Below are 25,380 nucleotides of genomic sequence, written 5' to 3'. Positions count from 1 at the left end.
ATTTCCTCCTCCTAAAGCTTTGTCCTTATTCTTACTTATCACATTTATAAATGACAGAATGTTGGCAAGGATAAAATCTTGGATGTCAGAATCAAGCAGAAGCAATGAGACAAAACTAAACTGATGAAACCAAATAATGAAAACTTCCCTTATTTTAAAAGGGGGGGCACTATGTAAATTAAACATGATGGAGAGCTAGTTTGTGTTCAAGAAGACCTACATTCAAATCCCACGTTTGGCACCTAGTAGTTTTGTGATCATGAGCAAATCATTTAACTTCTATGAATCCTGGTTTTCACATCTATTTAAAAAAAAAAGTGGGGGGAGAGGGAGTGAGAGGCCTCTAAAATCCTAGCCAGCTTTAAATCAATGATCCCATGATCCTGTATGACAAAGAGTTAAACATTTTGATTGATTATAAGCTCAATAAGTATCGAAAGTATGGTATAACTGCTTTAAAAATCCAGTATGTTCATAAACTACATTAACAGAAATACTGTGTCTAGAACAAGGGAGACAGGTAGTGGTACTCCCTATACTCCTTAGTGATCAATTAGTATCTAGAGGATTGTGTTCAGCCAGAAGCATGATGTTTTAATTAAGCCATTGACAACCTGGAATACTTTTAGTGGACAGTAGCCAGAAAGGTGATAGGACTGAAACCCATGTCACATGAGAAACAGTTGAAGAATCTTAGAATATTTAGCATAGATAGAGAAGACTAGGGGTTATGTGGTAGCTGTATTCTATCTAAAGAGGGATTCTACTGAACATTAACACATTGTTGGTGGAGTTGTGAACTGATCCTACCATTTTGGAGAGCAATTTGAAACTATGCCTAAAAATGTGCATACCCTTTGACCCAGCAATACCATTTCTAGGGCAATATTTCAAAGAGATCATAAAAATGGGAAAAGGACCCTTGTGTACAAAAATATTTATAGCAGCTCTTTCTGTGGTGGCAAAGAATTGAGGAGAGGCCCATCAATTGGTGAATGACTGAACAAATTGTGTCTTATGAATGCAATAGAAACTATTGTGCTATAAGAAATGATGAACAGGCAGACTTCAGAAAAACCTGGAAAGACTTGTATGGACTGATGCTGAGTGAAGTGAGTAGAACCAGGAGAACATTGTGTATAGTAACAGCCATGTTGTGTGATGACTAACTTTCTTAGACTAAGCTCTTCTCGGCAATGCAAGGATCTAAGACTTCTCTGAAAGTCTTGTGATGGAAAATGCTATCCACATCCAGAGAAAAAACTATGGAGTTTGAATGTAGATCAAAGCATACTATTTGCTCTTTTTTTTTCTTGTTTTGTTTTGTTTCTTCTTTCATATGGTTCATCTTATTGGTTTTAATTCTTCTTTACAACATGACTAATGTGAAAATGTTTAATAGGAATGTATATGTAGAGCCTGTATCAGATTGCATGCTGTCTTAGGGAGGGAGGGGGAGAAAATATAAAACTCAAAAGCTTATGGAAGTGAATGTTGAAAACTAAAAATAAATTAATAAAAAAAGAAAGAAAATGACAGCAGGGAATGGGCTACTTAAAAAAAAAGAGGGATTGGACTTATTTTATAGGGCCCCAGAGTCCTGAACAAGGACCAGCAAGTGGAAAATACCCAGGGGTAAATTTCAGCTAGAAGTTCTCCCTAGTAATTAGTTACTTAGATATATCTCTGATGTCATTGATATGAGTTTTTCCTCTAATGGTACGTATAGTAAACCATCTGTGCTCTCTCATTTTGTGAAGCTCTTATCAACACCTTCCTTTAAATCCTTCATTAGTGGTAAATCCAACGTGCAGTAGTACTTCATCTAGATTTCTTGACACTGTGTGGCTACCAAAGAAGCCCGAAGGCTCTTTGTTCATTAACAGAGGACTCTCACTATGTGATTGGCCCAGCTCCTTTTCTATTCATATAGATTTCTGATGGAATTCCTTATGCCATCTCTCCTCAGTTTTTCATTAGTCAAATGTTGAAGGCTTCTCATGTCTATCATACTCTTCTTTGTCCTTTGCAAACACAAACAGACAGAAAAGAGAAAGAGGGATACTCACTTTGGCCATTAAATGACTTTCAAATTAATTCAGTTTCAGCTCAGTAGCCATTTAAGTCTACTTCTTTACATATGGTTAATGGAGTGGAAACAGTCACAGAATACTTGTGTAAGCTCTGAAGTTAAGTTCATGGCTCTTCCTTTACATATAATTATATGCTTACTGGGAGAAACTAGGTGGCACAGTGGATAGAGTGCCAGCCCTGGAGTCAGGAGGATCCTGAACTCAAATCTGGCCTCAGACACGTACTAGCTATGTAACCCAGGGCAAATCACTTGACTCTGTTTGCCTCAGTTGCCTCATCTGTAAAATGAGCTGAAAGAAATGGCAAACTACTCCAGTATCTTTGCCAAAAAAATCTCAAATGGGGTCATGAAGAGTTGGACATGACTAATCAACAAAATAAAAACAACAACTTACACTTACAGAAGGTTTAACAAGCCCACCCCATTCCATTGTGTTTTGATACTAGACAGAGCTTGAAGTGCATTCACTACGAATAGGGTTCCCATTGGCCAGTCTCTTGGTAGAGACTGATTAGTATAGTTCAAAGACTACATTATTTCACGGCATGCCACTCAGGATCACTGAAAGACTTTTATTAAAATTTGTTTCATGGAGAAACATGGAGTCATTAAAGGCACTGCACAGTTTTCCAAAAGTAATGCAACCAACACTCTCCATTATTTAATTTTGAATCTAAATCATTGTATATCCACAGCATGTATCCAAGATTGTGAACTGGCAGAGAACCATCAGCATACTATCCACGTAACATACAGCATAGTAAGAACGAGAGGAATTTTGTTCCTATGTAGATAGGATGAACTACTTTTAGTGATTATGGGTCTCATTTAGGAAATTCTACAATATTCTGGTGCTTGATATAATCAACACAATGACAGTAGCAAGCAGGAGCATGTGGACAGCCTCATCATGTATTGAGAATCCTTATTTGATTTGGAATCTACACTAATGCACTTGAGTAGAGCTGTGAGTTATTCTAAGTATTTCAGAAAACATTCTGGTATTTTACTGGAAAAAATCATTGAATTGTACATATCCCTTGACCCAGCAATAACACTACTGAGCACATAAACCAATAAGATCAAACACAAAGAAAAATGCTTCACACCTACAAAAATGTTTATACAAGTGATTTTCAATAGCAAAGAACTATTAAAAAAAAAAGTGGGTGCCCATTGATTGAGGAACATTCTAGCATGTGAATGTAATGACAAAAATGTAGAATTCAAGGAAATTAGGAAAGATTTACATAAACTAATGCAAAATAAAGTAAACAGAACCAAGAAAATGATACATAAAATGAATACAATGCAAAGGAAGACAAAACTGAGAGGTATTAGAACTCTGATCAACAGTGACTAACTGTGACTTCAGAGGACAGAGTAAAGCATACTTCCCATCTCCTAGGATTGTTGTGGACTGTAGGTGTAGAATGAGGCTTAAGTTGCCAGGAGTGCTCAATATGTCTTGCTTAACTGTATTTCTTTGTTACAAGGGTAGGTTCTATTGGTAGTGGAAAGAGGAGCAGCCATTGCAAAGTGACAGGGATGTAACAAAAAAGCAAATCAATAAAATATTTTTTAAAGACTGGAATAGACCAGCTTTCACAAATGTTGTTCTATAGTAGACCACATCTTTATAGTTTCAAAATTGAGTGAAAGGTGTAGAGTACATAAGATCCCACAGTGCTTATTGTGTGTTGACTTAAAAAAGAATTTAATTTAGTAAAGCAAAATGCCACCAGAAAGGCTTTCTTCCAACAAAGTGCCTTTCATAATATGTAAAACAAAATTCCTTGGCTAGTTACAGCTGTTTAAAAATTGAAATAGCTGCTTAGTAATATAGTAAGGTGATGGCTATTAAGTAGTAAGGTTACTTCAATGTGAATAAAATGCTAAGCCTTGAGGTCTGAAGACCTGAGTTCAAATCCAGCCTCCAACACTTACTAGCTATGTGACCCTCAGTGGGTCACTTAACTTCTGTCTGCCTGAGTTTCTGCAGCTATAAAAGAGGAGTAATAATACCATCTATCTCCTTGACTTGATCAATTGAGATAACACTTGTAAAACACTTAGCACAGTGAGTGGTACACAGTAGGCACTTAATAAATGCTTGTTTCTTTATTTCCTTTTACCAATAGAAGAACTCAACCAAAGACTTAATGACCACTTATCAGGGATCTTGTGGAGAGGATTTCTACATGAGTAAACATGTGGGACCACATCACTTCAAAGGTCCCTTACAATTGTAGAATTCTATGGTTTTATAATACCCTATAGATTAAACCTATCTCTTAATAAAAATAGAGCTATAAACTTTTATCTAGAACTAGTCATTAAAGCAACTTAATATTCATCTCTTTTCAATTCCCAATTACCCAAAAATATTTTGGTTTAGAGAAAAGTTGACAATGTCCTTCCTACTCGACAAGAAGTAATGAGGCATAACCCACCTTAAAAATGTGAAGACCTAGGTTAAAGTTTGGCCTCTGACACATGCTAACTGTGTGACCCTAACAAGACAAGTCAGTTGACCTCTCAATTCTCCTGATAATTCTTTAAGACTCTAAGTTGCAGTGAAAGTATCAACTGGCATTAGTGTTAGAGAAATGAAATTGCAAGTAGTGTATATCCCCTATCCAATCAATTACTAGTGTGCAGTAACAGACTGATTCTTTAACTTAAAAGATGATGAAGTCACTAATCTGTCTCCAACTTTCTACAGATCAAAATAACTTCTTTTCAAATAAAGTTGAAATAGCTTCAATGAGAAATTGGAAAACCAATTTTCAGCAACATACTTGGCTGACATTACACAGAATGTGTGGGTGGTTTCCCCTTTTGTTGTTTCAAATAATTTTTGGTCAAACTTTCCAGAGCATCAAGGGATGATATTGCATGAATTAATTCAGGGACAGAATGTCGTGCACTTGTACCAGCTGATAACCACTACACAGAAAGCTATTCCTTACACTCATTTTCAAAGCAAAAATTCAAAAAAAAACCTTCTAAATGTCCATGAGGGACTAATAATAATTTGGGAACTTGTCCATTCACCAAGGGATACTTTTACCCCAAGCTTTCATGTATTCTCATTTCACGTATTCTCATTTGTGTGGTCTATTTTTCTTTTTTAACTTGGAATATTAAGGACAGAAAGATAACATTAGTTACTAAAGACCAGTCTGAGGCTGAGATCCAAAGCACTGAGAAATTAGCCCATAGTTGTTTGCATGTTGTCTCCCTACATTAGACAGAGAGATCTTGAGAGCAGGGACTGTCTTTTGCCTTTCTTTGTATCCCAGTGATTAGCATAGTGCCTGGAACACACTAGGTATTTGTTTAATAAATGTTTATTGACTTTCTAACTGATGACCGTGTTAAAGTCTTTCATTCTTCAAACTTCAGTGCTTCAAGGACTCATGATTTCTGAGTTTTGGATTCTCTCACCATGGAGGCAGATTAGATGTCCCCACTTTACTGGTTGATCTCCTTGAGCTGCTATGACTGAAAGAAAAAAAAATCAACATTTCGTGGCCAAGCCTCCAAACTGAACTCAGATGGTGCAGGGTGCTGATGACAGATATACAATCTGTCACCAGGCCTGTACTTGAAGCCCTTCCAGCATGGTAGGACTTCTCGGAGCTTGTGGTCTACTGGCACCAGCTTCCAGATGCCAAGGTCATCTCCATGCCAAATGAGACATTGGAGTAGGACATGAAGGGATATTAGGCTAAGATGAAGAGCATCAGAACATCCTTTCACAGATAATGAATGGTCAGAAGGGTTCTAACCAACAGCTGTTTGAAATTCTTTAAAATTGCATGGCTCACCAAGACTTTCCAATGGCCACATGTGGAATGATGATGAAGATGATGGTGATTATGATGAGGATGTCAAGTGAGAGGTAACTCGAAATTTTTCTTAGTAGCAGTTCTTTTTCAAAATTATAATGGTTGTTTTGAATGAATCTTTCTCAGATAGGCATAATTTCAGCTCATCACTTAAGAAAAGAAAAAAACTAATATTCATCTATTGTCTATGTTCTACAAAAGTCTAGGTCAGGAGGTTGCCATGGTGATGAGCATAGCAAAGATGATAATTAATAATAATGATAATGATGATAAGAACACCTATATTCATATAATGCTTTAAAGTTTGCAAAGTATGTTACATGTATTATTTCATATGATCCTTACAATAACCCTGTAAAGTAGGTATTGTTATTATTCCCATTTTACAGATGAGGAAACCAGCTGAGACAATTTGAGGGTTACATTAATTAATTAAAAGAAGTTAAATCCCAGAGTCACACACGTAGCAAATATCTGACATGGGATATGAACCCAGGTTCAAGCACTCTGTCCAGTATAACATAGGTAGTTTTAAGAGAACTACTCAAGAAGTTGTAGATATGTTGCATATCAAAATGGAAGGGACTTCAGAAGTAATCTAATCCAACGCCCTCATTTTATAGACAGCAAGCTGAGGCCTAGAGAAGGTGAATAACTTGCAGAAGGTCACGTAGCTAGTAAGTGGCAAAGCCAGGATTTGAACCCAGGATGATCAATCATGTGTCAGAGATGCCATAAGTGAAATTAATGCTTCCATAGGGCTTGGAGTCACCTCTGAAGTTGACTCCAACCCCAAGACTCCATAGTTCTACAACTCCTCACTTATTTTGAACCGATCCACTTTCTCTCATCCCAAGCTCATCTCCAAGATGCCTATGATGACAAAGTAAGAAAAGGAGTGATAAAGCTAAATTAGAACACAGTTCACTAAACATTCATTTCTTTTTTTTCAAGGAGTAAGTAAAAGACAAGGGCAGCACAGTACAATAGATAGAGAACAGGCATGAGTCAAAAAGACCTGGGTTCAGATTTTACCTCTGACTTGTGCTAGTTGTGTGACCCTGAGAAAAATCATAACTTCTCATTGCCCCCAAGGCAACTCTCTGAGACTCATTTGCAGAGAAAATGGCAATCTTCCTTGATGGAGAGATTTCCCAGTCAGAAGTTATCTATGGCAATAAAATCACAGGTCCTTTAAAAGAAAAATATCTTCAACTTGTCTTATATGAAATGTTTCATTTTCTTCAAGAAGCACCTAATCCCTAGCATACTAGGAGCCTCATAAGCATTAGATCATCCTTTCATTTATATGTAACTTGAAAAATCAAAGTGTTATCAATAAGAAGTCACCAATATGGCACAAAGACAATAAAAAATCCAATACCCCAAGTCTGGCATAATGCTTTATTACTTGGGACATCTCCGGAGATTGGATTAGATCTCTTAATTGTTCTGCAGACATTTAAATGTGATTGAGGTCTCTTCTGGGACTGGAGTCGGTTCAGCAGTTTAAATATATTCAGTAACAACGTGGCTACTCATTAATTCCCAAAGTAAGCATTCAGACACTAGCAAAAGGGCCACTGGGGGCGGGGGGGGCTTGCCTTTAATGTTAGTTACACATTACGTGTACATTTTAACATTATTATGTTATTCAAAGTAGCCCATATTCACAAACTATTGGAGAATTTTTTGATGGCATGGGGGTGGGTTAATCTAGCCTTGTTGATTTCTTCAGTATGTTAGAACTTCCAGTGGAGAAACTCTCTGTGATGATGAGGATTGGCAAATTTGTTATCATTTGTAGTTTTAAAGAGTTATTTGGGATACTGACAGATTTCGTGACATACCCAGGGTTATACAGATCTTGTGTGTCAGAGGCAGGACCTCAACCTCAATCTTCCTAACTCCAAGTCCAGTCGTCCAGCTGATACGCCACACTGCCTCACAAACTATAAGAAAAAATAGATGGATAATTAACACTGTTAGGTAGATATCTTTAAAGATAGCCAAGGGGCAGTTAGGTGGCACAGCAGATCGAGCACCGGCCCTGAAGTCAGGAAGACCTGAGTTCAAATCTGGCCTCAGACCAAACATTGACACGTATTAGCTGTGTGACCTTGGGCGAGTCACATAACCCCAATTGTCTCACCAAAAAAATAAATAAATAAAGATAGCCAAGATCCAATTCGACTTTTTCATTTGGGCCAATGATTCAGTGATGTTTAATGAGATTTCATTCATGTATGCTTTGAAAGAGGAGCTAAAGTCTGATTTTACTCATTTTATCAGTGAATTGTAACGTACATACATACATACAGACAGTCATACATTTTTGTTGGTTATCTGTGAGTATGTAAAGTTAAGGAAATACAGCTGTCTAGCAAAATTTTAAATAAGTATAAAAAGATGTCTAAGAGAGGAACCAAAGAATCTTCCCAAACCCTTGTTTCAATAAAAGAGTCAAAGAGGACATTGATTTTCCATTTATCTAGGTCCTTTTCTTTTGTGCTTAACATTCTACTTTTTACTTTTTTGTCTCTATCCATCAAATTCATTTACAATTATTTTGTTAATTTTGAGCAATGCATCTACTCTGATCCAAATAGTCAATAAATACTTAACAAGAACCTTCTATGTGTCAGGTACCGTGCCAAACACTGGGGATATGAATAGAGGCAAAAGATAATCCTTGCCCTCAAGGAGCTCTCAATGTAATGGGGGAGATCACAAGCAAACAAACATATACAAACAAGCTATACACAGGGTAAATGTCAAATAATTTTTAAGAAATCCATCCAGATTATGAAATAGAAAAACATGGCAAGTCTACAATGAAGAACAAGGATGAATTCACCAACAACATTCACTTTAGAACCACAACCAAATGCCCTGGTTAGGAGGGTCAGTTTTTACTTCCTAGGTCCCTTTGCCATGGAAGCATGAAAGAGCCACACACATTGAAGCTAAGTCACTCTTAACACTTCTGGAGTGGCAATTTCTTATAAGGGAGGTCACTATTTCCAAGTACGGGTTTACTCTGGCCAAACTCCTAAGTTCAAGGCATTCATGGAGACTCTCCAAATATATGTACAGACAAAGAAACCAGTGTCCATTTCTCATTGATTAGAGCAAATGTCATTACACTTTGACTTATCTCAGGATATTACAGAAATATCTTAAGGGCTCAGATATATAATTTATTATATCACCCTGAATTTAATCAGTATTGGATCTAAATCTTTGCAGAAAGGAAATAATCTACTCTATTTTCCAGGGTAGTGAATTCCACATCTCCCTTTTACAGAGCATCCTATTGATTTAGGGATATTTGGAAATAACATTTTCTCCTATTTTCCCCTGTGCTATCTTGAAGACTCTGCCCCTCAGTGCATTCAACAAAAGGATTTCATAAAAGTTATTTTTGAGATAGGATTGTCTTCCACAAGTCTATTTACTGTAGTTTAGAATCAGATTCTGTTTTCACATTTTGAGGGAAAGATTCTGTAGAAACTGATCTTTATTAACTGCTCCAAGCACATAATTCTGATATCTGAGCATCAGCTACAATCCTCCAAGTTTCCTGTGTTTTCCAGGAAAAAAAAGTTAATACCTTTCTGCAAGTCATTAATCTCCTGATTTCTTTCCACTTCACAGCCTTCAGTGGAGCTGATAGGCTACTTGGCAGTCTGGGTGTATTCTGTGTTGCTCTAGTTTCTCATGAATGGCTCAGATGGAGTCTTTCTTCTCATCCCTTGGGGGAGGTGAAGGCTTCCTGCCAGTCCATAATACCTTTTTGAATGGTCATAACAGTCACCTGGTCTGAGAACAGAGGTTGGGCCAACTCTCCTTCCACTGGCCTGTAGGACTAGGCCTGGAACATGCTTCTTTCCCAGAGTTTTTCTCTCTACACTGAGTTGCCATAGAAATGCATAGTTATATAGTATTCTTAGCCCTAGTTTAGCTAACTCTCTCGTCTGATTTTCTCCTGTTTTTTCAGCATTTTGTCTTGTTCCCTGCTGGAAAATAGATTGATGACAAGTCCAAGTCAGTGGACAGCCAAGCCCACAGAACGATGTCACTTGTATTTTCTGGGCAGAGTGTCTTATAGCAACACCTACAAAATGTTACTCAGAGGCATTTAAAACACTCAGTCCTGATCCATGCACTGAAAAAGTGGCAGCAGCTCCCTTTAAGAGTGTAATGGGGTCTTTCAAGAACCAGCCAACAAATTACATTCATTCAACAAATATTAAGTGCCTATTATGTATAAGACATTGTGTTAGGTACTGGAGAAAATACAAAGATGAGTAAGATATGGTGACTGCCCTCACAGTGTTTACAATCCAGTAGGAAAAGCAATACTCAAATGCAAATAAATATAATGCAAAATAAAACATAAGGATCTAAGAGAGATGTGAACCAGAGACTTCAAGATTTCTGAAGAGAAACAGACTACTTCCTAAGTAGGGAGATCACAAAGAATGGTCATGGAGGAAGTAGCATTTTTGATAGGCCCAAATGGGTGGGTGTCTTTTCAGTAGCAGTCAGGAATGCTGCCAAAAGCAAGTCACTGGCTCCTTTTTCAAGTATGGGGAATAGCCCTTTTGTCTCCTGCACCTTCATTATATCCTCAAACAAGAAGTAATTCAGGCATTGTTATTCCCATTATACAGAGATATAAACTAAGGCTTACAGAGATTGCTTGTCCCAAATCATAGAGCAAGTCATTGGTTGAAACTCAAGCACTCTGATTTCCTGTCCAATTCTCCACTCACTACATTATGTTGCCTTCCATCTGGCTGTGTTGGTTGCTTTCCAAATGCGGAAGGGTTGGTTTGTTTTTTTTTTTTTTCAGCCAGCACACAGCATTTTTCAATTAACCCAATACATTATGAAGAAAAGAATATCTTCTGAAGAATCAGAGATTCACCACTCCTGGGGAAAGGCTACTGGAGTTGATGGACCAGAAGCCAAATGGATAATGACAAATTACAGGTTTGTATTTTTTGGTTGCCTTAGAACCCCAAAGCACATGAATTGAGATTCCATTCTGAGACCCAGCCTTGATGACAACATGAAAAGTGGAGAGTCTAAGAACTCACAGAACTTTAAAGAATGAAATGTGTGTGGGTGCTTTGGGGAGCACTGTAGTAGGAGAGAAATTACTTGAGTAGGGGCAGATAGTAAAAAAAAAAAATAACCAAAACCTCTCTGTACTTAGCCTCTTGAGAAAAACAGTCTTGGCAGTCACTAGAGATGGTTCAGTAAAAATAACAAAAGTGGTGAGTAACATTCAATAAAGAGGAAAGAGTATGCAGGGTGCCTTCAAAGCAAGGATAGGGGTTCTGGGTGGGAGGCTGAAGAGATTAACAGAACAAATGCTCTGCAGCTGTAGTTGTCTGTATATGAAAAGGATCATAGGATTTAGTACTGAAGGAACTTTCATTAGTCCAAGACCCTCATTTTGCAAATAAAGAAAGAGAGGCTCATATAGGGAAAAAATGACTGACCAAAAGTCAGACAGTAGAAGAGCTGGGATATAAACCCAGGTCATTTAACTCCAAAGATAGTATTTTCTCATTACATTAAACTGCACCTGCTTACACTCAGGGAATTTACAAGATTGTGCTGGTAAATATATAACAATCAGGTCTCTGAAATACATAGGTTTCCAAGGTATAAATGCTCACACTTAAACTTTAATAATTAGCCCACAGGGTCAGCTAGGTGGCGCAGTAGATAGAGCACAGGGTCTAGAGTCAGGAAGACCTGAGTTCAAATCCATCCTCAGTTAGTAGTTGTGTGACCCCGGGCAAGTCACTCAACTCTGTTTGTCTTGGTTTCCTCATCTGTAAAATGAGCTGGAGAAGGAACGGCAAACCACTCCAGTGTCTTTGCCAAGAAAACCCCAAATGGGGTCAGGAAGAGATCACGACTGAAATGACTGAACAATAAATCTCAAACTGGCTCCAATGTACCCCTAAAATTATGACAAATTTTTAAATTAAAAAAAAATTAAAATTGGCCTACATAAGGAATACCAGGTATAAAAAAAAACACACACAAAAAAAGATTACATAGTCACACAATAAAATTTCCGGGAAGAGTCCAGCATTCCCTTGTTTGAATTGCGACTGCTGACAGTGACGCTTCCTACTTTCCAAAAATAGGATCATGGAATCACCAATTATAGTTTAAAAGATGGAAAGGAACTATAAGAACATATGCTGTCATTTTCATAGAACCGAAGAATTATGAAATCATTGAGTTGGAAATGTTCTCTGTGCATGACCATCTATTCTAACACATCCTTGACCAAGAAACTCCTCTGTCACATACCCAACAAATGGTCATCCATCCTCTGCTAAGTGTGGAGAAGTAAGGAACTCACTCACCATGTGAATTAGACCATTCTACTTTGAGAGAACTCTAATTATTATAAAGACTTTTTTTCCGATCTTAAATCTACCCCTCTATGTCTTCTACCAGTAAAATGAGGGTCTGGTCACTCATCCTAAACAAATAATTCAATTGATACATCTATAATTGCATTACCTCTCCTATCATTATTTTAATACATACCACCTACATACCTCACCAAGACATGGCATGGATAAGGTCCATGTGACTCTTCAGGGCAAGGTGGCATATCAACATGGGCTGCTGTTATGGAAGCGGCACTGAATTTAGAAGCCAAAGCATTGGGTTTTAGTTCTACCATTTTTTGCTATGTAATGTTGAGCAAATTACCTAAATTCTATTAGCCTCAGTGTCCTCATATATAAAATGGGAATAATACTATCCTCTCATAGGAATGGAGTAGAAGTCAAATGTGATAATATGCACAAAATACTTCACAACCAAATAGTATTATATAAATAGGAACTATTAACTTTATATAATAGTACGGTTCTGTTGAAAGAATAACTACTTGGGAGGCAGAGCAAAGATGGTGGAGTAGAGACAGCAACCCAGCCAAACTCTCACAACATTTTCCTCCAAACAACTTTAAAATAATGCTTCAAATAAAATTTTGGAACAGCACATCCAACAACAGGTCAGAGTGAGACATTTTTCTAGCCCAAGAGAACTTAGGAGGTCAACAGGAGAGGTTTGTGACACTGGGATAGAAGCCAGTCTGGAGGACACACATGTGATGGCAGCAATAGCAGCAGCAGTAGCACCTTTGGGAGCTGTCAGTCTAGAGTCAGTGAGGGGTCAAAAAACATGTCACAAAGAGATCACAGGTGACCCTTTACTGGCACTGGGTGTAGCTAGTGCTGATTGGCAACTCTATTCCCCATTTTCAGTTCTGGGTCTCAGTTCCAGGACAGAGAGGAGTGCTAGTGCTTGCAGCCAAAAGGGATCAGGCCCCTTCCTGGGCAAAGACCAGAGTACAAACCAGGAGAACAGTGACTCTGCCTCTCCCCACATCACACTACCTTGAACCCAATGAAAACTTGCAGCCCCTCAGAACTAGCTCTGAAAAAACCTGAAGCTTGGGAGAATGCTCCCAACTCCCCAGTGGGCAAAGCCCAACTTTAATATAAAGTTCAAAGTCAATAAATATATTGGAAAAAATGTGCAAATAGCAAAAAAAAAATGACCATAAAAAGCTGCTATGGTGACAGAAAAGACCAAGACACAAACTCAGAAGGAGACAACAATATCAAAATAGTTACAACAAAAGCCTCAAAGAAAAATGCTAATTGGACCCAAGCCCAACAAGAATTCCTGGAAGGGTTAAAGAAAGGCATAAGAGTGGTAGAGGAAAAATTGGAAAAGGAAATGAGAGTTGTACAAGAAAACTATGAGAAAAAGAATTAACAATTTGATAAAAGAGGTACCAAAAATACTGAAGAAAATAACTCCTTTAAAAGCAAAATTGGCCAGATGGAAAAAGAAGTATAAAAGCTTACTGAAGAGAATAATTTCTTTAAAAGTAGAATTGGGCACCTGGAAATTAATGACTCCATGAGGCATCAAAAAACAATAAAACAAATTTTAAAAAATGGAATAAAATCTGAAACATCTCATTGGAAAAACAACTGACCTGGAAAATAGACAGAAAGACAATTTAAGAATCACTGGACTACCTGAAAGTGATCAAAAAAAGAGCTTAGACATCATATTTTAAGAAATTATAAAGGAAAACTGCCCTTATATTTTAGATCCAGAGTGTAAAATAGAAATTGAAAGAATCCACCAATCACCTCCTAAAAGAGATCCCAAAATGAAAACTCCCAGGAATATTATAGCCAAATTCCTGAGCTCCCAGGTCAAAAAGAAAATATTACAAACAGGTAGAAAAAAACAATTCAAATATTATGGAACCACAGTCAAGATCACACAAGATTTAGCAGCTTCCATGTTAAATGAGTGGAGGGCTTGGAATAGGATACAACCAAGAATGACCTATCCAGCAAAATGGAGTATAATCCTTTTGGGGGGGGGGTTACGAGGAATAGATACACTTTCCAACATTGCTGATGAAAATATCAGAGCTGAACAGAAAGTTTGACACTCAAATAGTAGACTCAAGAGAAGCATAAACAGGTAAATATGAAAGAGTAATCAATAAAGTTAAACTGTTTACATTCCTAGATGAGAAGATGATGAATGTAACTCCTAAGAACTGTATCATTATTAGGGCAGTTAGAAGGAGTCTACATAGACAGAGGGCATAATTGTGAGTGCTGGGATGATTTAAAAAAAATAAAAGAGCAAGGAAGAGGGATGCACTGAAAGAAGGGGGTAGAGAGAGGAAGAATGAAGAAATTTTTCTCACATAAAAGAGGCATGATAGGGGGTTAGGCAATGCTTGAACCTTACTGTCATCAGAATTCATTCAAAGAAGGAAGATATATGTAGGCATTCAGTTGGGTATAGAAATCTGACTCAATAGAGAAATAAGAGGGGAAGAGGGAAAGAAATATAGAGGGGTGACAAAAGGGAGAGTAGATTAAGGGAAGCAATGGTGAGAAACAAAACAGACTTTGGAGAACAGAATAAAAAGAGAAAGATAAGGATAAACATAAGAAAATAGGATGGAGATAAATACACAGTAATCATAACTATGAATGTGAATGAGTTGAGTTTACTCATAAAACAGAAGTGGATAGGAAAATGGATTAGAAACCTGAATCCAACAATATGTTGTTTACAAGAGACACACTTGAAATAAAAAGACACACATAAAGTTAAAATAAAGAACTGGAACAGATCTATTATGCTTAAGCTGAAGTAAAAAAGACAGTGGTAGCAATCATGATCTCAGACAAAGCAAAAGCAATATGGCTAATATGGAAATAGGTTCTGCATGATTTCATATATATAATATGTATATATATATATATGTATATATATATATATATATAGTTGATATCACTTTGCAATGCCTCAGTGTCATAGGATTAGAATCAGAATCCCATTCCTGCTACTTATTACCTGCATGTCTTTAAACAAGTCAGTTAACCTCTCTGGGACTCAGTTCCTTCATTTGTAAAATGGAAGAGTGAGCTAGGAAACATCTATGCTAATGGTTTTATAGTCCTTTGGGCATAATGACTGGGTTTTTTAGAAGGGTATATAGACAACATGAACAAAGGAACAGAAATAGAAAGGAATATGTTGTGTTTTAGAGGAGAATTAACCTGATTAGAACAAAGGATATATATTAAGGAGTAATAGGAAGTATATTTGGCTAGGCAATATGGTACACTGAAAGCCTGGCAGGGATTTTGTATTTAATTTGAAAGGCAATGAAAAGCCATGTGAACAAGAAAGTAATAAAATGAATGTGGCATTTGGTAATGATTCATTTGGAAGGCTATATATGATGGCTTAGAGGAAGGAAAGCCTGGAGAAAGTGAGACCAACTTGGAAAGTTTTGCATTAATTGATGTGTGAGGTGATAAAGACCTGGACTTAAGTGATGGCAAGGGGAATGGGGAGTAAGGGATGAATCATAGACCTTTCAAATGAAGAAATGACTGGATATAATGACTGATTGGATGTAAGAAATGAAGGAAAGGGAAATATCAAAAGCAATTCCAAAAGTAGAAAGGCAGCTGACATAATGGATAAAAAAAAAAAAACCACTGGATTTACTGTCAGAAGCCATGACTTTAAGTCCTAGTGTCACCACTTAAAAGGTATCATGCCCTTGGGAAGTAATTTACCCTTTCTGAGCCTCAGTTTCCTCAGCTATTAAAAAATATTATTCTACCTACTTCACAGAGTCTTTCTAAGGAGTAAATAAAATAACGTGTGTGAAGACTTTATAAGCCATGATACAAAATATAAATATAAGGAATTATTATTATAGTAGATGAATGGTGGTCACATTGTAGTTTTCCACTGCAGTAGAAAAAAATATTTTAAAGGTATGAATATTTTTGAAGATAAGAATAAAATTCCTTTTAAGGTAAAAAAAAATTTGGCATTCCAAAACTAGTAGCATTAAGCTGAAGCCACACGGGTTAGAGACCTTTGACAATCCCAGCCCTTTACTTGCCTTTATGCTTTATCCAGGGTTCATTGCTCTGGGGTTCTTTGTCTCTTCAATAGGGAAAGTAAGCTCCCCAGGGATCCACTCCTACCCCCTCCTCAGATTGTTGAAGAACAATTCATTTTTGGCTATGATCTAAGAGATCCTCCCCAACAGGTAGGAAAGTAAGTTAAAAAAAAATACCTAGAGTACAAACATGAATCAGAAATGAACACAGAAAGTAGTTAGGAGATATTTATTTTATTATATTGAGTTTTATTCTTATACACAGAAAAGAAAATGTTAAGCAAAAAAGAGTCACAGAATTAGTCAGTTGAAATGCTACCATGCAAGCCTTACTGAGACATTTTCAACAACGCATCTCCACTGAGTGCAGCCTGATCAATGTCAAGTAAGTTCTTTTCTTTCAGGTAGTTTCTCTGTCTCTGTCTCTGTCTCTGTCTCTGCCTCTTTCTTTGTTTCTCTCTGTGTATCTCCCTCTCTCTACATGTCTCCCTCTGCATGTCTCCCTCTACCTCTCTGTCTGTCTGTCTGCGTCTCTCTCTCTGTCTCTCTGCCTCTCTGTCTCTCTCTTTGCCTCTCTGTCTCTGTCTCTCTCTGTGTCTCTGTCTCTGTCTCTGTCTCTGTCTCTGTCTCTGTCTCTCTCTGTCTCTCTCTCTCTCTCTCTCCCCCTCCCTCTCTCTCTTCACTTTCCCTGCCTCTGCCACTGTTACCACTGCAACTACTACAATGGCCAGTATTTTGACTCTTGACCAAAGGAAAACAACAAACAAAGAGGAAGTCGCTCTCTGACTCTCCTAGACAAAGGCTTACCTAGGAAGCCATACACTCCTCAGGCCAGACTGACGGAGAGAAGGCAGCTCCCTCCCTGACTTTCCAGAGCTCAGAATCATCCTCATACTTCAGGGCCAGGAGGAAAAAAAGAGACTTGAGGGTGTGGGATTGCTCCTTTAGAATCACCAATGAATTCAGGCTCAGCAGTCAATCAAAAGGGTTATCATCACGGCTAACATCGGAAGCACACTCTAAAATAGGGGGAGAAAGGCTCCCAATGAAATATTTCACAAAAATGCTAAGTTTATTATCTTGCCCTCTCTAAATTACTTTGTATTTATTTTTTCTCCCCTACAGGATATAAACTCCACAAGGAAATGGAATGTTTCATTTTTTCTCCTTCTACCCCTACTGCTCTGCATGTAGTAAATACTAAATACATGTTCATTCAATTAAATGAAAAAAATTGTAATAATATCATTCAAATAGAAACATGGGGTTACTGACCACCATCATTAAAGAACATACCATTGTTTTTCCAACTTATAGGATCATAGGATTTGTGTGTATGTTTTCAATTAATTTTTTTCCATCAGCAAAAATCCACTTTGCTCTCAACCATTCTTAGTGCTTTCCCTCTATTGATTATCTCTAATTTATCCTGGATATAGCTTGTTTATAAATAGTTGTTCACTGGCTGTCTCCCCAACATGAGCTCCTTGAAAGCTGGGACTGTCTTTTGTCTCTCTGTATCACCAACTCTTAGCACAATGCCAGGAACACAGGAGGCACTTCATAAATCTTTACTGACTGACATCTGTCTAATTATACTACTTCTAGGACCCTTGATGATGATAAGGATTCAAAGGAGACACATACATCAACTTCCCCTATATGAATGTAAGCAGTTTATTCTTGCTTAGCCCCTTATGACTGTTTTTTCATGCTTACCTGTAGGATAGTAAGTACTAATTTCAATAACACTGCATGAGTCCTTTGATATTATCAAAATTAACAGCAGAAAGGAATGAACAGTTGTCATAATACAATGTTTATTTGGGGCCTTTATCTAAGAATCTTAAAGTGCTTTCTAAACATGAATCAGTACTCCCAAGTCCCCTCCATGAGCAAGTTATTATAACATTATAATAACCATTTTACAGATGGATTAACTAAGACATAAAAGGATGAAATAATTTGCTCTGAGTAACAGAATTAAAACATAATGAGGCAGAAACACAGTTTGAGTTCCTGATTCTTTGACTCTACTTGATAAACATGGAATTGGTTATTTGGGAAAATCTTGAGGGTCAACTGCAAGACTGAGCAATGGCGGCAGCTGTCATTGTCACACTTGGGCAAAAACAAGAGAGAACAGAAAAAATGGAGGTAGAAAAAAATAGAAAAGAATAAGAAAGGAGAGGCATATGAGAAGTTAGATCAAAAGAAAAAATTAAGAAAAAAGTAAAAGGAATATACAGAAAGGAGTGGCAGAGGGCCACTAGCAATGTCACCCAGTGGCATTTATACCACATATTACCTATTGTTGCACTGGATAATTCTGCCTCCCTGTAGGGGAGATTTCATGATTATGTTTCCTTATGTGAAACTAGGAGAACGATAGGCAACATACACCTGTGAGTGCTTATGCCTGACCAAAGGATCAGAGGATCAGGGACTTAGAGTATAGAAGGACTTTAGATCTTGCTGAGTCCAATGCCCTTCATTATAAAGATGAGGAAACTGAGGCTCAAATAGGTTACAGTTTAAGTGTCAAAAGCTAACATCTTCCTAACTTTAAGTCCAGCACATTTTTCACTACACTCCAACAGATCTTAGAGAGATCAAGTGAAGTCCCTACATTTTGTAGATGAAGAAACTGATCCCTATGAAGGTGAAGTGACTTTCCCAAGGTCACTGAAGTTGTAAGTAGCAGAGTTGGGATTTGAACCCATCATGGTACAATGAGAAAAAAAATTAAACTTAGAGTCATAAGACCTGAATTTTAATCCCAGCTCTCCTGCTAACTGTGTGATTTTAGATACGTTATTTAGCCTAGATGGCATAAGGATAGAGTACTGGACTTGGAGTCAGGAAGATTCATCTCCATGAATTCAAATTCAGCCTCAGACATTTACTAGCTTGTGTGACCCTGGGCAAGTCATTTAACGCTGTTTGCCTCAGTTTCCTCATCAGTAAAATGAGCTGGAGAAGGAAATGGCAAACCATTCCAGTATCTTTGTTAAGAAAACCCTAAATGAGTTCATGAAGAATTGGACACAACTAAAAAGTTACTGAACAACAACTTTCTTATCTGAAAAATTAGGACATTGGACCAGATGACCTCTAAGGTCCCTTATAGGACTGGCTCTATGATCTTCTAACTTCAAATCCATACTTTTGCCATTCTGCTTTTCCCTAGATTTGCATCATTTAGACATGTAGACATACTTCACCCTTCCCCTTATCTCTGTGGATGTGGGATTCAATAACCAGATAACTAAAATTCAAGAGAGTTCCCTACTGAAACATCTACCCAGATTGTGTCCAGGGGTTTATGATGGGCTAAAGGGGAAACTTGCCCTGAAGGCACATGTCATAATGCTTCAGCTGGAGAACACTTCATTGTTCAAACATACTGGTTTCCTCCATAAAAATATAAGGAGGTGAAAAGCATATTTCCAAAACCAATATATAAGGACATTCTTTGGTCTAATGCCACTTTAAGCCATAGTCTGTCAGTCAATAAGCATTTATTAAGTACTTTCTATGTGTCAATCACTGTGCTAAGCACTGGGTATTAAAAAAAAAAAAAGCAAAAACCTGACCCTTACCCTCAAGGAACTTCCATTCTAATCGGGAAGGAGTAACTAATGTGTAGACAATTATGTTCAAAAATGATGTAAGTTTCTATGCAAGTTAATCTCAAGGGGAAGACAGTACGTGAAGGCAGGATGGGGAGGAAAGAGAAAGGGCTCCTGAAAAGGAAGGAATTTGAACTTAGTCTTGAAGAGGCTAGGGAAGTTAAGGGGTTGAGGAAGGACAGCAGTCCAGGCAAGGGAATAGCCAGCAGAAAGGCAAGGAGATTGAGTTCTCATGTGCTTGGAACAGCAAGAAAGCTATGAGTATGCCAGAGTAGCCAAAGGGAGTAAAGTGTAAGAATATTGGAAAGATAGGAAGAGGTCAGGTTAGGAAAAGTTTTAAAAGCTAAACAGGACTTTATATTTCATCCTGGCGGTAATGGGAAGCTGCTGGAACTTACTGAGTAGGGGAAGTAATAGGGTATTCTTCACCTTCTTCTGCTTCAGGGTTCCTCACTTTTGCCCCATACATGCTGTAGGATGCAATCTTTCTAAAGAGAGGGGTTGCCTTGTTTTTTCTTTTTATCCACAACACCTCACACTTATTTTTTTAATCAGACCTATAGCTTTCTTGCTAAGGAATCTATCTCTGTTAGTATAGATCACAACCTTTTCTGCAATTTGTATTTGTGGAGAATTGCACGAGGCATTAACAAGTAAATGACACCCAGGATCGGATCACTGGGCCGATAATGTGTCAGAGGTAAGATTTCAACCCCTTTGCCTAAATCCAAGACTGACTCTTTAATTACTACACTATATCATCTCTTACAGAAGGAGAAGGTGAAATAGTAACTATTTTATAAAGCAAATATATTCCACAGTCACAGAATTTGAGAGCTATAAAGGACCTCAGTAGCCTTTCTAGTGGCCTTTCTAATCCTATGAATGGAATTGCCAATATAGCAGAAATGGCAAGTGACTGTTCCGCCTCTTCTCCAAAAAGAAAGAACCTACCCACCTTTTAGTTCAAATAAACAAACATTTATTTAGTAAGAGTTTATTAAGTAAGATTTGAGCAAGATTTGCTAAATAGTGATACAGGCAACCAAACAACTAATGAACTGAATGTTTTATAAAATCCAAATTATAATAGGTAATAAGATGTTATGGAGTCTGACCTATGACCTATTGCTTCAATTTCCTTGACAATATCCCTGACAGATGGTTATCTATGATCTGACTGAAAATTATCAGTTGGGGAATTCACTTATGGGTTTGGTTTGGTTTTGGTTTTTTTTTTAGATTGAATAAGTAAGATAATTAGTTAATCTGGGAACAAGATGGAGTAGCAAAAAGCATCGCTGGACCTAGAACCAGAAGACCAGGGTTCTAATCCCAGTCTTCTAACATGAGACATTAGCTTCTTCAGTTCTGTTTCCTCCTGTGTAAAATGAAAGAGTTAGACAAGATAATGCCTAAGGTGCTTTCTGCTCTAAGATTTTCTGTTCTTTAGTTTCTACCAGAGCTAAATGAAAGACATTCTGGGGTCTCTTCCTAGTTCTCCAACTCTTTATGTCATTTAACATCCATATGCCTCAGTTTGGAAAAGTGTACAATGTCTCTTTTACCTTTCAAAGAGAGACTATAAGTAGATTTATAAACGGATGGGACAGCTCATCCCAGACAACATGCTCTCTTGGAGTAAATAAGGCAATCTGGGGAATTACATTAAATTTTCCAGGCCAGTCCTAGACAATTTCACTTGTAAAATGTTTGATTTCCTAGTGACCAGAATAAGCTAGTGCAGAAGGTACACGCCCAAGAAGACAAACCTGCAAGGCCTGAAGTCCCCTAATCTCAGCCATTGTAACCCCTGATAAGGATCCACTTGGCCGTGGCAATCAGCATCAATCATCAATCCAGCTGAAATGATCATAGCAGCCATGCTGAAGGTCAGCTTAGTTATTGTATTTAGATAAAGCCTATTTGACAGGTGTTACCTGGAGAAAGTCAGAACTCAAAGCCTCGAAAGCACCATAAAATTTTACAGGAAATATGACATACATAGTATTTCTGTACGTGTGTATATATGTGTCCATATAGGAATCATATTTCTTATGATCTAATTAATATGATAAAGTATTTACAGCTTCAGATATGAATTGATATATTGTCCATTCACTGGGAACAGGAAGGAAGTCATTTTCCCTGGTCTTAATTTGCACATTTCTGGAGAAACTTTCTGAAAGGAATCATCTTCCCATTTTGAGTGAGGGATTTGTCAATAGGAAAGACACTAAATCTAAGTGATTTACACAACTTTTCCTTCTTTGAAAAGTTTTATAGAGGCTTGTGTTTTCTGATGAAGGGTGTGTAACCTTTAGTGAATCAGTCCTTCAGTGTCATATTTTGAAAGGTCCTTAATAGTATGTTGTATGATGTCTAAAGGCTTACGATGAAAATGATATGCATCCGGTAGAAGGACTGGGCTAATCCCCTGCAGCTGGAATACAGTATGGGGGGAGAAAGGGGAGGGATGGGACTCTTTTCTGGATGGATTTTGAATGGGAATTAAGACCTCTTCTTAAAACAAACAAAAAAAATTCCCCGAAGTGAAGACATACGGTAGTGCAGCAAAAAGGAGGTTTCAGCAAAGAGTAAAAGAAAGCCTGTTTTCATGGCTGGTTCCAATCTTTCACACCCACTCTGAGGAAAAAGAAGGTATCATCGCTTGCTCCGAAAAGGGAGGGCAAAACAACTGTTGGTAGGGCCTCTGAGCACAGGCCGTGCTTTTAATAACCTTTCTCCAAATCTTGGAAGACATACGACTTTTCAATTCAGATGTTTCCAAAAATACATGAAATACAGAAAACACTTTCCCCTTTGCCAGAAACATACTGGTGCTTTGCTTACATTACATGCCCCACCCCCTCCACAACATGTTGGGAATAATAAAGCCCCTCATATCATTGATAAGATTGAACATGGACTAAGGCAAATGGGAGACTGCTCAGTCAATCCTTTACGCCTCTTTCTTAAATATAAATATGGACACCATCCAACTTTCCCAATCTGAATGACTTTGGCTGAGGGAGGTGGGTATGGAAATCATTTCCTTTCTAGGTGCAGTAGCTGCTTTCCACAGACTCAACAAAGACATGAAATATCATTAACATCTGATTCTAAAAAGGTTGACAACCACTTCTTTGTTTTAGGAAGCAGCCTGGGGAAAGCTGCTGCACATTACTACATATCGCTAGCAAAATTATACCTATTAGGCACTGATAGGAGTATTGGAATATTTCTCTCATTTGTGTTCTGAGATGGAACTTGAATATGTCTATTGTTTTCACAGTATCCATTTCGTATTTTAAACAGCATGGAAAAATTCATACATGTAAACATTACTTCAGTTGAGGCAAAGCAAGTCTTGGCCCAACAAGAGAGCCTGCCTGGCTGAACTGTGTGGGCCATGGTTTCAAGGAAAGGAGGTGAGGTAGGCAGAAAGTGATTCTTACAGTTTGTCAAATTGTTGCTCCTGTGTTAAAGGACTCAAGTTTCCTCCTTTTCCAACCAAACTAGGTGCCTCAAACAAGCTTATCTGTTGTATAGTGGACAAGACTTATTTAGATGCATGAGCTAGGGAGGAGGAGAAGATTTGAAAAAAAAGAGGCCCCCATCTATCATAGCTTTAGAATGCTGAATAATAAAGAAAAAAGGAAAAGGAACAGGTGAGTCATAGAGAAAGAGGTGACCTCAAAGTCAAGAAGACGTGGGTTTAAAACCTTCCTCTGATACATACTGGCTGTGTGATCCTAGGCATACCACTTAACCTCTCAGTGTTTTAGAGAACTCTCCAGGATTGTAAATTGCAGAGAAGATGCCTATCTGCATTGATAGTGTTTCCTCATCAAGGAATCCCCTCTAGCAATGAAATCACAGCTTCAATCCTTATCCTTAAGGAAGAAAAAAATGCTAAAAAAGAAAGAAAAGATAAATACTTCCAAAATAATTTTCAAACAACCATATTTTGTAAGGTAAAAGCAAAAATCCAAACCGATGTTTGATTCAAAGATGTTCCTCTCATCTTTTGGAATAAGAAATGGATTTAATCTAAAACGAGGTAGTGAGGAACAGTGAAACCACCCACTCCTCTCTCTGAGACCCTAAGAACATTTCTGCATGTATAAAAGTTTCTATTCCCTCTGAGAATTGAGTCTTGGGGCCCCAAGACTCAAGTTGAAATGTAATTGATTCTTAAAGTGAACACTTCCTTTCATTCACTATATGTGTCTACAGATTCAGTTGCCTAGAGAAATGGCCCCAATTCACCCTAATCTATAGACCTCCAGTTAGTATCCATAGTGAATAGAGGACTGGCTGGGAAGTATTGTGTTCCTAGCATTTCAGGATCACAGACATAGAACTGAATGAGAACTTCATAGGTCATGTCTAGTCCAACCCACTCATTTGGTAAATCAAGAAACTGGCACCAAGAGACTTTAAGCAACTTGCTGAAGGTCACACAAGGTAGTATTAGAAGTAGGAAATCCAGCCTACGACATTTTCTACCTGTGTGACTGGGTAAATAGCTTACCCACTCTGTGCCTCAGGCAGCTCTTTAGGATTTATCTACTAGATAAAGTCATAGCTAGTTGCATTCTAACTTGATGGATGAAGTTCCCTCAGCAGAAGAAATCACAAGCTGATCAATTTCTATATAGGCTTTAAATAATTCTCCAATAGCAAACAATGGCTTTGTTTCAGAGGTCATTCTGTATCAAATAAAATCAACAGTTCTTTATTGAGTAACTCCTGGGAACAAGATTGTGCTCTCGGGATGAAGACAGGCGATGAAAAGACTACAAAGGCAGGATTCCTGTCCTCCATGAGCTTATGATATAGTTGCTAGGGTAAGAAAATAAACACATGAACGCTTAATTATCAATAAAAGATTTTCAAAAACCATCCAAAGAGACAGTCAAAGAGACTAGGCGGAATCTCTGTGAAGGCAGACATTTTTTCCTAGTGGTTGTTCTGTTTTGTATTTCAATATTTGCACCCAGTAGGCAATTAACAAATGTTTGCTGAATTAAATTGAGTTCTAGGAGTACAAGATTATGTACTATGTGTCAAGTTATTGTACTAAGCTCTGGGAATTCAAATATAAACAAAAAGAAAAGCAGCATCTAGCCTCAAGAAACTCATTTTTGGGGAAGCTAGGTGGCCCAGAGGATAGAGTACCGGCCCTCAAGTCAGGAGGACCTGAGTTCAAATCCAGCCTCAGATCAGACACTTGACACTTGCTAGCTGTGTGACCCTGGGCAAGTCACTTAACCC

The sequence above is a fragment of the Vombatus ursinus genome, unplaced genomic scaffold, assembly GCF_900497805.2.
Source record: "Vombatus ursinus unplaced genomic scaffold, bare-nosed wombat genome assembly UNPS02010284.1, whole genome shotgun sequence".
NCBI lineage: Eukaryota > Metazoa > Chordata > Mammalia > Diprotodontia > Vombatidae > Vombatus > Vombatus ursinus.
This window is presented reverse-complemented; position numbering follows the sequence as displayed.